The following is a 12,232-nucleotide window of genomic DNA, read 5'->3' on the forward strand; positions in this document are numbered from 1 at the left end:
ATTCCATCTAATCTTAGCTTCCCCGGGTACTATGCTATCTCTAATTTACTGATGGAGGAAACAATTGAATAAGTCATAACACCTTGACCAAAAGCTTTAAATGGTTCCAACCCCAACCTTGCATTGTGGTTCAAGTTATTGCTCATTTCTTTTTATTCAGTCTGGGACCCCTGCTCAAGGATGATCCCACCCACATTCAGGTGGATCTTCTGTCTCCAGTTAAAATAGAGCTGGAGAGATGGCTCAGCTCTTCCAGAGGTCCTGAGTTCAATATCCAGCAACCACATGGTGGCTTGCAACCATCTATAATGGGATCTGATGCCCTCTTCTGGCATGCAGGCATACATACAGACAGCATTCATACATTTTTTAAAAATGGATAAATAGGTCGGGCGTCGGTGGCACATGCCTTTAATCCCAGCACTCAGGAGGCAGAGCCAGGGGATTTCTGTGAGTTCGAGGCCAGCCTGGTCTACAAATCAAGATCCAGGACAGGCACCAAAACTACACAGAGAAACTCTGACTCAAAAAAACAATAATAATAATAAATATTTAAAACTTTCTGGGAATAGACACACCCAGAGGTTTACTCACAATAAAGTTAGCAAGGAAGGTTAACCATCACATCCAGTAAGAAGCTTCATGCCTATGGGATGGGCCCTTCATACATCCATGTGTATGTGTGTGTCTGCTTGTCTGTGTGTAATGACACAGCACTTGCATGGGGACAGAGGATAGCTTTTCAGAAGTCCATTCTACCTTGTTTGTGAGGAAGAGTCTCTTTGTTCCTGCCACAGCACAACAGTAAGTGAGTTTCCATCCACTTGTGTCTCCACGTTCCATCCCATTGGAGTGCTAGAATTACAGACATGAGCCACTTCAGCTGGCTTTAAGGTTGGTTCTTGGAATTCAGTTCAGATAGTGTGACTTGTGCAGCAAATGCCATGTCACCAGCCCCCTTTTCCCTTTTTCTGCACTCCTTCCTATAATGTGACTGGTCAAGTACTGTGTGACTTCCTGGAATGGAAATGATGTAAACAAATGTCTAGTCACCCTAGATAGAGCATGGATGACAGACAAAAAAAAAATCCAAGTCTAGTTTGGGGAGCCAGTGAGTTTACAGAAGCATGGATGAAGAGGGTACCAGCACTCACCTTTCTTTGCTTCCTGATTGTGGGTACAATGTGACCAATGACCTCACGTTACCACCACCATGCCTTCCCTGCCACTGTGGACTATATCTCTTGAACTGTAGCTCAAAATAAATCCTTCCCTCCATGAATTGCTTGTTAGCTATTTTGGTCTCATTAACCAGAGAAGTTACTGGTGGTTTGAATGGGAAATGTCCCCTGTGGGAGCATGTAACTGAACACTTGGTTGCCTAGGTGGTTGTACTATTTGGAGAGGTTATGAAATTTTTAGGAAGTGGAGCCTTGCTGGAGGCAGTTATGTCACTGGGAACAGGATTTGAAAGTTTATTGCCTCACCCAACTTCCAGTTCTTGCTTTCTGTTTCCAATGTACAGCAGAAATGACATCATCCAGCACCCTGCTCTGGCCACTTGCTGCCATGCCTTCCTCACCATTATGGACTCTTTTGGAACCATAAGCCAAAATAAACTCTTAGCCATTGGCGTGGTCATGGTGTTTTGTCACACACAGCAACAGAAAAGTAAGAAAGACAGTAACTTATGCACTGGACTTGTGTGGCCGGAGCTGGGAGAGCCTCTGGAGCTGCGGTCACCATGGGGTTGGACTGGAAGACCTGAAGTACAGGACACTCAGCTTTCAACACCCCTGTGATGGACTGGATTGTATCCAACTCAAAAGGCCTAAATGTGGCCTCACTTGGGAAAGGTCTTTGCCAATGTGACCAAGTTAAGATGAAGTCCTGAGCCGGGCGGTGGTGGCGCACACCTTTAATCCCAGCACTCGGGAGGCAGAGCCAGGCGGATCTCTGTGAGTTCGAGGCCAGCCTGGGCTACCAAGTGAGTTCCAGGAAAAGGCGCAAAGCTACACAGAGAAACCCTGTCTTGAAAAACCAAAAAAAAAAAAGATGAAGTCCTGAGGATGGTCCCTAGTCCTGTAGGATAATGTCCTTACAAAAAAGAAGAAACACAGACACAGACAATATCATTGATGACAGATAGGAGGGATGACCTCTAGACATGGAGGGATGCCCAAGAGTGCAGGCGACACTATTTGCATTAAGACACCCCATTACTGTGGCCCTGGGAGCCTACTACACCTGCTCCTCCCCAGAGCCATCCCCCACTCAAGGACTACCATGCCTTCCAGCTCCCTAGAACTCCAAAGCTGCTTCATTCAATGCCAATGACCCTTTAATATAATTCCTTATATTGTGGTGACCCCCAACCATAAAATTATTGTCGTTGCTACTTCATAGCTGTAATTTTGTTACTGTTATGAATCATAATGTAAATATTTTCATAGAAGTTTGCCAAAGGGCTCGCCAAGCCAAGCATGATGCTGCAAGTGAATGAATGAATGATGGCCCTCTCTTCAGTTACTCAGAATAATTCTCTGAAGAAACTTCCAGGAGTCATCTGTTTTAGGAGTAAAAATTTTAAAAAAAAAATTAAAAAGGGAAAGAAGAAAGATAATTATACTAACAATTTCTGTAACTTGGCAGGGAATGACCTTTTGAGGAAGTTTCAGATTTTGAGGAGCTTAATTTATATAATTTATAATATAAAATCATAAAGTCAATGCAGGGCCTTCAAGGATGCCTGAGTGAAAATCATGATTGTGTGAAAATACTTAAACCATAAAGGTAAATGGCAGTATGGGGCGCCAGGGGGTTGCCAATATGTCTGATTCAAAACACGGATAATTAATGGCAAGATAAGGAAAGAATCTGTCATACACATCTCAGGAGTTGACCACAAACAGCTCTTCAAAAATCAGGCAGGAAAAAGAGCAAGGTTTCAAAGCCCTGAGATGGAGACATCATATATCCCAATTCAGACAGTAGGGAGGCACAACTGTCAGGAGCCTGGGAACTAAGAGTCTGAATAACTCTAAAGCTCATATTTTCTTCTAATGCAGCAGTTCAGATTGGAGTTTATTTCCAAATACAATGGGGAAACTCCAGGTACAGCATCTATGGCAACCATTTGGTCGCATTTTGTTTGTTTGCAATACTGATGATGAAACTCGGAGCCTCATACATGCTAGGCAAGAATTTTACCACGAAGCTACAACCCCTCCTCAGACTTGCAAAGTTTAATTTCCAAATTACTCTTCAGAAAAAAACAAAAATCCAGCTCTCGTCAGTTCTCTCCAGCCACACAAGGCCTTCGCAGTTACTTGTTCTGCACAACGTTGTTCTATTTGGAAATGACACATATGTTTGAAATTGTCCCCACCACTGCTGGTTTGTGATGCTCACAAAGGCCTTGAAAGAGTTGGTCTTTAAAGAAATTGAAAGCTTTAAGCACTGTTCTGGGGGACTTGACTGTACAGTCTCAAGAGTCATCAGAAGCCAAAACAAGCATTTTTAAAGACAACTTTAAACTTAATATTGTGTATGTGTATGGTGTACGTATGTGCACCATTTGCTTGCAGTACCTGTGGGGGCCAGAAGAGAACATCATCCTCTGGAGCTGGAGTTACAAGTGTTTGTGAGCTGTTAGATGGGTGCCAGGAATTGAATTCATTTCCTATTCACCACTGAGCTATCTCTCCAGCCCAGGGCATACGTTTCTTTAAGATTTATTTTTATTACTTTTTTTTTTTGAGACAGGGTTTCTCTGTGTACAGCTGTTTGTCCTAGAACTTGCTCTGTAGACCTGGCTGGCCTCAAACCCAGAAATCTGCCTGCCTCTGCCTCCCTGGTGCTGGGATTAAAGGTGTGCACCACCACTGCCCAGCTATTTTTATTACTTTTACTTGTGTTTCTGAGTAGATATTTGTGTGGGATTGTGCACATGAATGAAGGTGTCCATGGAAGCAAGAGGTATCAGATCTCCCTAGAGCTTAAGTTACAGGAAATTGTGAGCTGCCCAACGTGGGTGCTGGGAACTGAACTTGGGTCCTCTGGAAGAGGAAGCCGTGTGAGGTCTTACCCACTGAGCCATATCTCCAGCTCCAAGTACTTTTTAAAGCAGTACATTGAAGGGAGTCCCCACCTACTGGGTAAATGGAAGGCCAGCTGTCCTAATGAGAGGACAGGCACTCATTATCCTGGAATTTAGGATAATGTTTCTGGCTGATCAGGGACACAGATTCCCAAGGCCTGGACTTCAAGCAACACAATGGTGATGCTCTCTCAAAAACCATGAGGGTGCTGGGCGGTGGTGGCACATGCCTTTAATCCCAGCACTAGGGAGGCAGAGGCAGGAGGATCTCTGTGAGTTTGAGGCCAGCCTGGTCTACAGAGAGAGATCTAGGACAGCCAAAATTATACAGAGAAACCTGGTCTCAAAACAAACAAACAAACAAACAAACAAACAAAAAACCATAGGGTCAAGTCACTGGCCAAAGATTTTATGTAGAGTTGAATGAAATTATTTTATGAAATGTGGGCAGAAGAAAACACTAGTTATTAATACACACTAATATAATATGTGTTTTTAAATGTGCATTTTAATGTAACAGTAAATGAAATATTAGTAGCTGAACTATTTCACATACCTCCCAAAGGCTTATAAATTTTAGTTAATAAAAAATTTATGTAAATATTTATTTTGTGTGCAAGTGTGTATATATGTATGGGCATGTGCAAGCCATGGTGTGCATGTGGAGACCAGCAGACAACTTGAGGGTTCTCTCCTTCCAGCATTTGGGTGCCAGAGTAAAGCTTGTTGGCAAGCATCTTTACCGGCTAAGCCACCTCTCTGGCCCTCAAAACACTTGAAGCAGAGAGAGAACCTTCATAGTGTTGCCTCATGACACACGGCTGCTGTTTCATAGCTCTTGTGCCAACCTGACTCATATCAGCCGAACTTGCTAGAATTCCCGGTAGAAGAGAGAGGAGCAAGGCATGACAAAGAGCCAAGGGTCCAATAACTGGCCCGAGCTCCTCTCTTTAGATAAGTGTTTCTGTTTTGTTTCAGCCGAGTCTCACCATATAGTCCAGGCTGTCCTCAGGCTTTGTTCCTCCTACCTTCTGCCGATAAGTGCTGGGATTAGCCACCATTTCTGTCAAGAAATGCAAAGAACAAAAAATAAATGAATATTTCTTGCTAAGTCTTAATGACCGGGGGACCTTGGGAAACAGATATAAAAGATATAAGGTCTATTTTTGCCACGGCTGGACCCTGGAAAGCAACAGCTGATTAAGAAAGACAGACACAAGTAACATCGAGCTGGGTTCAGGTGCCCTCTGCTCAGATGGAGATGAACCAGCAGCCTGAATACTCGGAGGCGCATGAGTGAGGAGGAGGGTAAGCTAATCTCAGTAGGGTGTCTCTGGAGGGGAGTAGTGAGGGGGGAGATTTCATCAGTTTGAACACATTGATATTAAACTCAGAGTCACCAATAATGCATTGATTGGTGTCACACTAAGGACAGAAATCAAAGCACTTCTTGGTGTCACTTCCCCAAGAGTGAGCCCAGATTTGACTCCTCTCCTTTGCTTTCTCCATGTCTGCCATCATTCCCATCCGTCTGTTGTATGAATCGGAATCTGTGCCTGCCTAGCGCTGTCTTCAGAATCTGTCTGTCTCTGGCCGTGTGTCTGAATGTGTCTGTCCCTAACAAAGGGCTTTGATCTCTTTCTTTAAATTGAACAGCATAGAAAACATCAGATGGGGAAAGGAACGAGGAAAGCTTTACAGAAATCCTGAACCATTTTACAAGGGGTGAAGTCATCGACTCCCACTGACTCAGACAACAAGCAAACGCTATCCAACAATGTCCAAAAGCTGCACTCAGCACTTATGTGGATATTCATTTTTTAAGACTTGCTTTCAGTCTATTTCCAACAAATGACTATCAAAAACCACAAACACACATGCATTACTCTTGGGTCAGGGTCGTGGAAGTTACAGATCTTAATACTGCAGCTCAGCATTAGTTTTGATGTAAAAGCTGATTACACGAGGCAATCCAAGGCAAGCAAGGTTGTTACAGAGTTCTCCCCCCACCCCCCAGAGCTGAGGGCCGAACCCAGGTAGAGCTAGGCAAATGCTCTAACACTGAGCTAAATCCCCAACCCCTCAGAGTTCTCTTAAAGGCTAAACAAACATACTGAACACACAGCAGCATGGCAGTCTTATATGCCTTCAAGGTGTATTATTAACTCTGGCTGTGAGGTCCAGCAAAAGTTTCGGTCTCTTAAAACATAAGAGATATTTTCAGAGTATTACATCACACAGGGTGTGATCTCATAGTCGTCCAGGACGAGGAGGCTGCAGTGGGTGCTTTCTGCATATACTGTTTTCACCTAAAGATCATCGCTTTGTCAACACTCGACCAGGGGAATGTCTTGCCTTTCCCATAGTTCTGAGGCATTGATGTCCTTGACATGGTAGGTCATGAAAACTCATACACACAGGGGCATACTCACTCCCCACAGTTCTTGAATTCTCTGTATGGTGGGGACTTTTCAACAGAGCATTTCAATTAGCAGTGTGAAAATCTACAGGGCCATACCAGAAAACTACATACTATAGTTTTTCAGCAGCACGTGACAATGACCAATGTCCAAGTTATAGCCCCATGCAGGCCAAAGAGGGTCAGTATCAGTTTCTATCCTGCACACAGAAGACTGCTGAGGAGGTGGACGAGATGGCGCAGCGGATGAACGTGCTTGCCACCAAGATGACCTAAATCTCATCTCAGGGACTCACAGGGGAGGAGAGAACCAATTTCTGCAAGTTGTCCTCTGACCTCTGCTGTGGCACCCCGTATGTATCCCCTACCTCCAACTCTGTGAGAAACGAGAGCAGTGCGATTGAGAGACCACAGGGTTGTGTGCGCGCGCGCATGCGCGCATGTACATGCATGAGACGGTTCAACAGGGAAAGTTACCTACAAGCCTGGTGATGGGAATTCAATTCCCAGGCCTCACATGGTGGATGGAGAGAACCAACTTCCACAAGTTTTACTCTGACCCCCACATGTGCACCGTGGCATACACATCAACTCTCCTTCCCCACAAATAAATAACGTAAAAAAAAAATTTTTTTTAAGACAGTACAGGGACTGAAGACATGGTTCAGTGATGAGGAGCAATTGTTAATTTTCCAGAGGAGCTGAGTTTGGTTCCCAGTACTCACCCATATTGGGTGGCTTGCAACGGCTTGAAACTCCAGCTCCAGGGTAGTTGATGTCTGTCCTCTACAGGCACTTGCACTCATGTGCACCACATACCCTCACAGAGACACAGACACAAGATTAGAATCAAACGAATCCTAAAAACAATGAGGAGCAGGGCCAGTGGATCAGCTTTGCATTTTGTATCATACATCTGGCACCCATGATTAAAAGGATGAAGCTGAGTTTTTTGGACATCAGGTCTTCTTGCTTGTTCAAGGGGAAGTTGTTTTTGTTTTGTGAGTGTTTTTTTTTTTTTTTTTTTTTTTTTTAGACAGGGTCTCATTATGTATTCCAGACTCATCTGGACCTCACTATGTAGCCCAAGCTGGTCTCAAACTGACAGAGATCCTTCTGCCTCAGCCTCTGGAGTACAGGGGTTACCGGCCTCTGCCACGAAACCTGGCGACACTGAGTCTTCTAATCGGGCCACACATTCCTGTCACCAATCTCCCCTAAGTGCGGCTCTGCTCCAGGTACAATCAATCCAAGCTATCCAAGCTCCTGTTAAATTAATTTAAAACAGGGTTTCTGGGATTTGACACTGAAAACTTTGCTAATTGTCACAGGGCTATAGAGTGCAGCATTTTCACAACTGGTCCGTGGGCCTGCCTCTCCTCTCTCTCTCTCTCTCTCTCTCTCTCTCTCTCTCTCTCTCTCTCTCTCTCTCTCTCTCTGTTTTGTTTTTTCAAAACAGGGCTTCTCTGCATAGCCCTAGCTGTCCTGGAACTTACTCTGTAGACCAGGCTGGGTTTGAACTCACAGAGATCCTCCTGCCTTTGCCTCCTTAGTGCTGGGACTAAAGGTATGCACCACCACCGCCTGGCATAGTCCCTAGACTTCTTAAAGGAGACTGTGTGTCCTAGAAAAGACTCTTGGGCGCAAAGCTCTATTTGAAAGACAAGGTGGATGAGAATGTGAACTCAAACTCAGCAATAAAACATCTGAAAATCTGGTCTCTAGAAGCCTCACACCTCCTCAGTGTTCGGTCACTAACTGTGGCTTTCATGACCAAATATCTGCTAGTCCCTGGAGAGACAACAGTGGCAAGATTGGATCATCTACACACATGCACCCAAAATAATTATGTAATTAACATAAAATATTTTTATTAACTCAAAATTGAAGTCTTTTCTAAGAATTAATATTTAAAAATGGAAAATATTACCAGAAACATTTCTTCTACAAAGCAGAGGAAAAGCAAGAAACTAGAGCCAAATACATAGATTTATAGGCAAAACTATAATGTATCTATCCATATCTATGAAATTTTAGGCCTGAAATAGTAAATACCATTTTCAATTATTTAGAAACACTCAAGACTTCAACTGCATTAGATTAAAATATTTTTCTCAAAGAACACTGGCGTTTTGAGAATTCCTTATCTGGAGAGTCGTCAACAACATCTACCCCTCCTCCTCGAACGCTAAGAACAATGATCAACCCGGGAAGCAATGAGTTCATTGGGCTTGCTTATGGAGCATGGGGGGGGGGGGGGGGGGCCGGTGCTAGCAGCAGGAGTGTGGCGTCCCCAAAGCAGACTTACCCAAAAATCTTCACCAGCATGGATTGGTGGTTTCCTCATAGCGTGGGTGCCCCCTTCAGGCGGCTTTCCACAGCCTATTTACTCCAGTGGCTCCTGAGCCCCTGAGGCTATGTGGAATTAGGGCAGAACTGCCTCCAGATGGCCGAGAGAGGTGCCCTGGGAATCTCAGACGAGGGTCCAATGACCCTCTCCTCTGCATCTTTCTATGAGGGAATGTTAACAGTTTACAGGCCCGCTAGTGACAGGCTACTGCAAACAGGTACAGCTGATCTGAAAGACGGTGTTTTGTTTTTGTTTTCCTTCCGAGACAGGATTTCTCTGTGTAGCTTTGGAGCCTGCCTGGAACTCGCTCTGTAGACCAGGCTGGCCTTGAACTCACAGAGATCCGTTTGCCTTTGCCTCCCAAGTGCGGGGATTAAAGGCATGCGCCACCACTGCTCAGCTGACGGTGGATGTTTTGCTCGGAGGACTGGGTGGCACAAAGAATGGGAGGAAGAAAACATTTTAGAAGAATAACCGAGGAAGGAATATCTGACCTCGCCCCACTGGTCCAGACAAGTTGGGCATGAGGAATAGGACCATGCATCCAAAGGGTGATTTTTCTGGGAATTTATAGCTTCGCTCTTATTCTGTTTATAATGCCCGGTTGCATCCTGAGAGCTCAGTGCACTCTTGCTGTTAGGGAAGAGCTCTGTGCTTACTGCATCTGACAACAGTAACTTGGGGAAGGTGGTTAAGGCTTTGGGTTTAGAATAAAATGGTTTTTCTTGCATAATTGGCAACAAAACTTATTTTTCAGTTCAGTAGTTCTGGTTTTATGGTGGTGCCTGGTCTAATTCTGACTTATCAACAAAGACAATGAAAATCATTTTCTCAAACGAGGTTTTAAACCTTACTGTAGGAGAAATGGTCTGATTCAGATGGGCCAAGAAGCCAGCTGGGAAGACAAACATGCCCAAGGTCACACAGCTTCTGCACTGAGGAGTGAGATTCTGATCCAAGACTGCTGAACTCCAGGGTCTCGTGTAGCTCAGGAAAAACTCAGACTTGGCCTTCATGCATGCCAGATACCCAACCAACCAAGTTACATCCTCAGCCATAGGGTCTGGGCTGTTCCCCTACGGGTTCTTCTCTACAGCCTTCTGTTGGCAGCAGCCCCACTAAGGGAATGGAGCCGATGACATAGAATCCCAGCTCCAGGACAATGGAGACCAGTTTCTGTGGGTCCCAGAGGGCAGCAGCCAAGCAGGGCCAGTCAAGTCTGCCATGGGTCCTTTGTCAGAGGGCATTCCCTCTTTGGACCACTCCTGCAGTGAGTGTCCAGGCTCCAAGATGTAGGCTCCAAAGGAAGCTATGCCTCAGGGAACCTCAGAGTCTTCTGCAGCAGGCTAGGGTGATGAGAATATTGATGTTCTGGTAATCTGGGGACACAGAACCAGCCTGATTCAACAGAAGCAGAGCGGTGTTACCCAGAGGCACTTCTGAGGCCAAATCACCACAGACATGTGAATGTACTACGCTAGACACACAGGAAGACAATGTCAGGATTTATTGAGGGACAATACATTCACAAGGTTTCGTGTTTTCAGGGAGAGCAGAGCAACTTGCATATAGTTTGTCCGCCTTGGTAGGTTGGCTGAGGCAAATGCAGGTTCGTTTTTTTTTTTTTTTTTAAATTCTTCTCTAATATATCACATCCTGACAGTTTCCCCTTCCTCCTCTCTTCGCAGTCTAATTACTATTAATGCTCATATTACACACAGCATAGTAAATGTATCTACGTATCTATAGTCTTGGTTACTTTCCTATTGCTGTGATAAGACATCATGACCTAGGCAACTTATAAAAGAAAGCACCTAATTTGGGGACTCACGGTTCCAGAGGATAAGTCCATGACCATCATGGTGGGGAGCATGGCAGCAGGCAGGCAAGCATGGTGCTGGAGCAGTAGCTGAGAGCTTACATCTGATTCACAAGCACATGGCAGAGAGAGGAGAGAGGAGAGAGAGGAAAAAGAGGAGAAAGAGGAGAGAGGGGAGAGAGAGAGAAGAAAAAGAGGAGAAAGAGGAGAGAGGGGAGAGAGAGAGAGAGAGAGAGAGAGAGAGAGAGAGAGAACTGGGAATAGTGTGGGCTTTCAAATCTCAAAGTCAGTGACACACCTCCCCCAACAATGCCCCGCCTCCTAATCCTTCTCAAACAGTTCACCAACTGTGTGTGGACCAAGCGTTCAAACATAGGCTATGGGGGCCATTCTTATATGAGGGTTACAGAATGAATACAGGTTAAAAAGGCTGCATGCAGCAGTTTGAGAGGCTTCAGAGGAGGACTGAGAGTCTGTAGTGATGGACCAGAGAGTGCCTGGAGGGAGCAAAGCTGCAGAGCACAGCTGCTAGGTGAAAGACTAAACCTTTCTGAAGCAGGATATGGGTCAGGAGCAGGAAACAGGTGACCAGGACCAGGTCCAGAGGGGCAGACAAGGGGTATAGTCAGGCAGTCAAGTAGGCCTTGTCAACAGCCAGGGGCTGAACGTAGCTGAAGCTCTAGGGACGCGGAGGGTCCTCAGTCTTCAACCTACACACCAGGTATCAGACAGGAGGTTGATGTGAGACTGCTGTCTCAGTGGCAGTTGTCCATCGCCCATAGGATCCAAGGAAGAGTTCCACCCTTTCCTTGGTTGACAAGTCCAATAAAGTCTTGGACCTGGTTCCCCTGGTTTTCTTCCTTTTGAGGCAAGATTTCATCCACCTGCCTCTGCCTCTTGATGTGATTTTAACACTTCCATGTACCCCTCCCCCCAGTCTTAATTCACTTCAGTCAGCTTACAGGGTGGCACCCTTCCTATTCCCAGGAGTAAGTCACTTATTAATCTGCACTGAATGAGTCGTGTCTGGCAGATGGTATTTCTAGGTCCACCCAGAGACCATGGTCATCTTTCTCCCTCAAAATGGAGTAAAAACAAACAAACAAAACAAACACGTTTACAGGGAACTGGAGAAATGGCTCAGTGCTTACAAGTGTTTGCTGCTTTTCCAGGACTAGAGTTCAGTTCCTAACACCCACATCAGGCAGCTCTTCTGGCCTTCAGAATATCTTCATGCATGTGGTGCACATATGTACACACAGGCACACATACATTTTTAAAGTTGCTTATAAAATGAAGTCTCCTAGAGCAAGGCACAGCCTGGAATGCTAGTTTTATACCATATGGAGTAACTGAGAGAGGGACATGGCCTGATCACAACAGAAACCACTCTACGTGTTATCTCTGGCTTTCCCAAGGCCTGCCTTCTGGTGGGCTATTTACTACCTGCAGTCCTGGGAACTTCCAAGTAGGAAAAAAAAAATTTTTTTTTTTGATGGATTCTTGTCACTTGGGGACAGATTTGAGTGCTACTGGTGTTCTGGA

This window comes from Peromyscus eremicus, chromosome 1 (assembly GCF_949786415.1).
Source record: "Peromyscus eremicus chromosome 1, PerEre_H2_v1, whole genome shotgun sequence".
NCBI lineage: Eukaryota > Metazoa > Chordata > Mammalia > Rodentia > Cricetidae > Peromyscus > Peromyscus eremicus.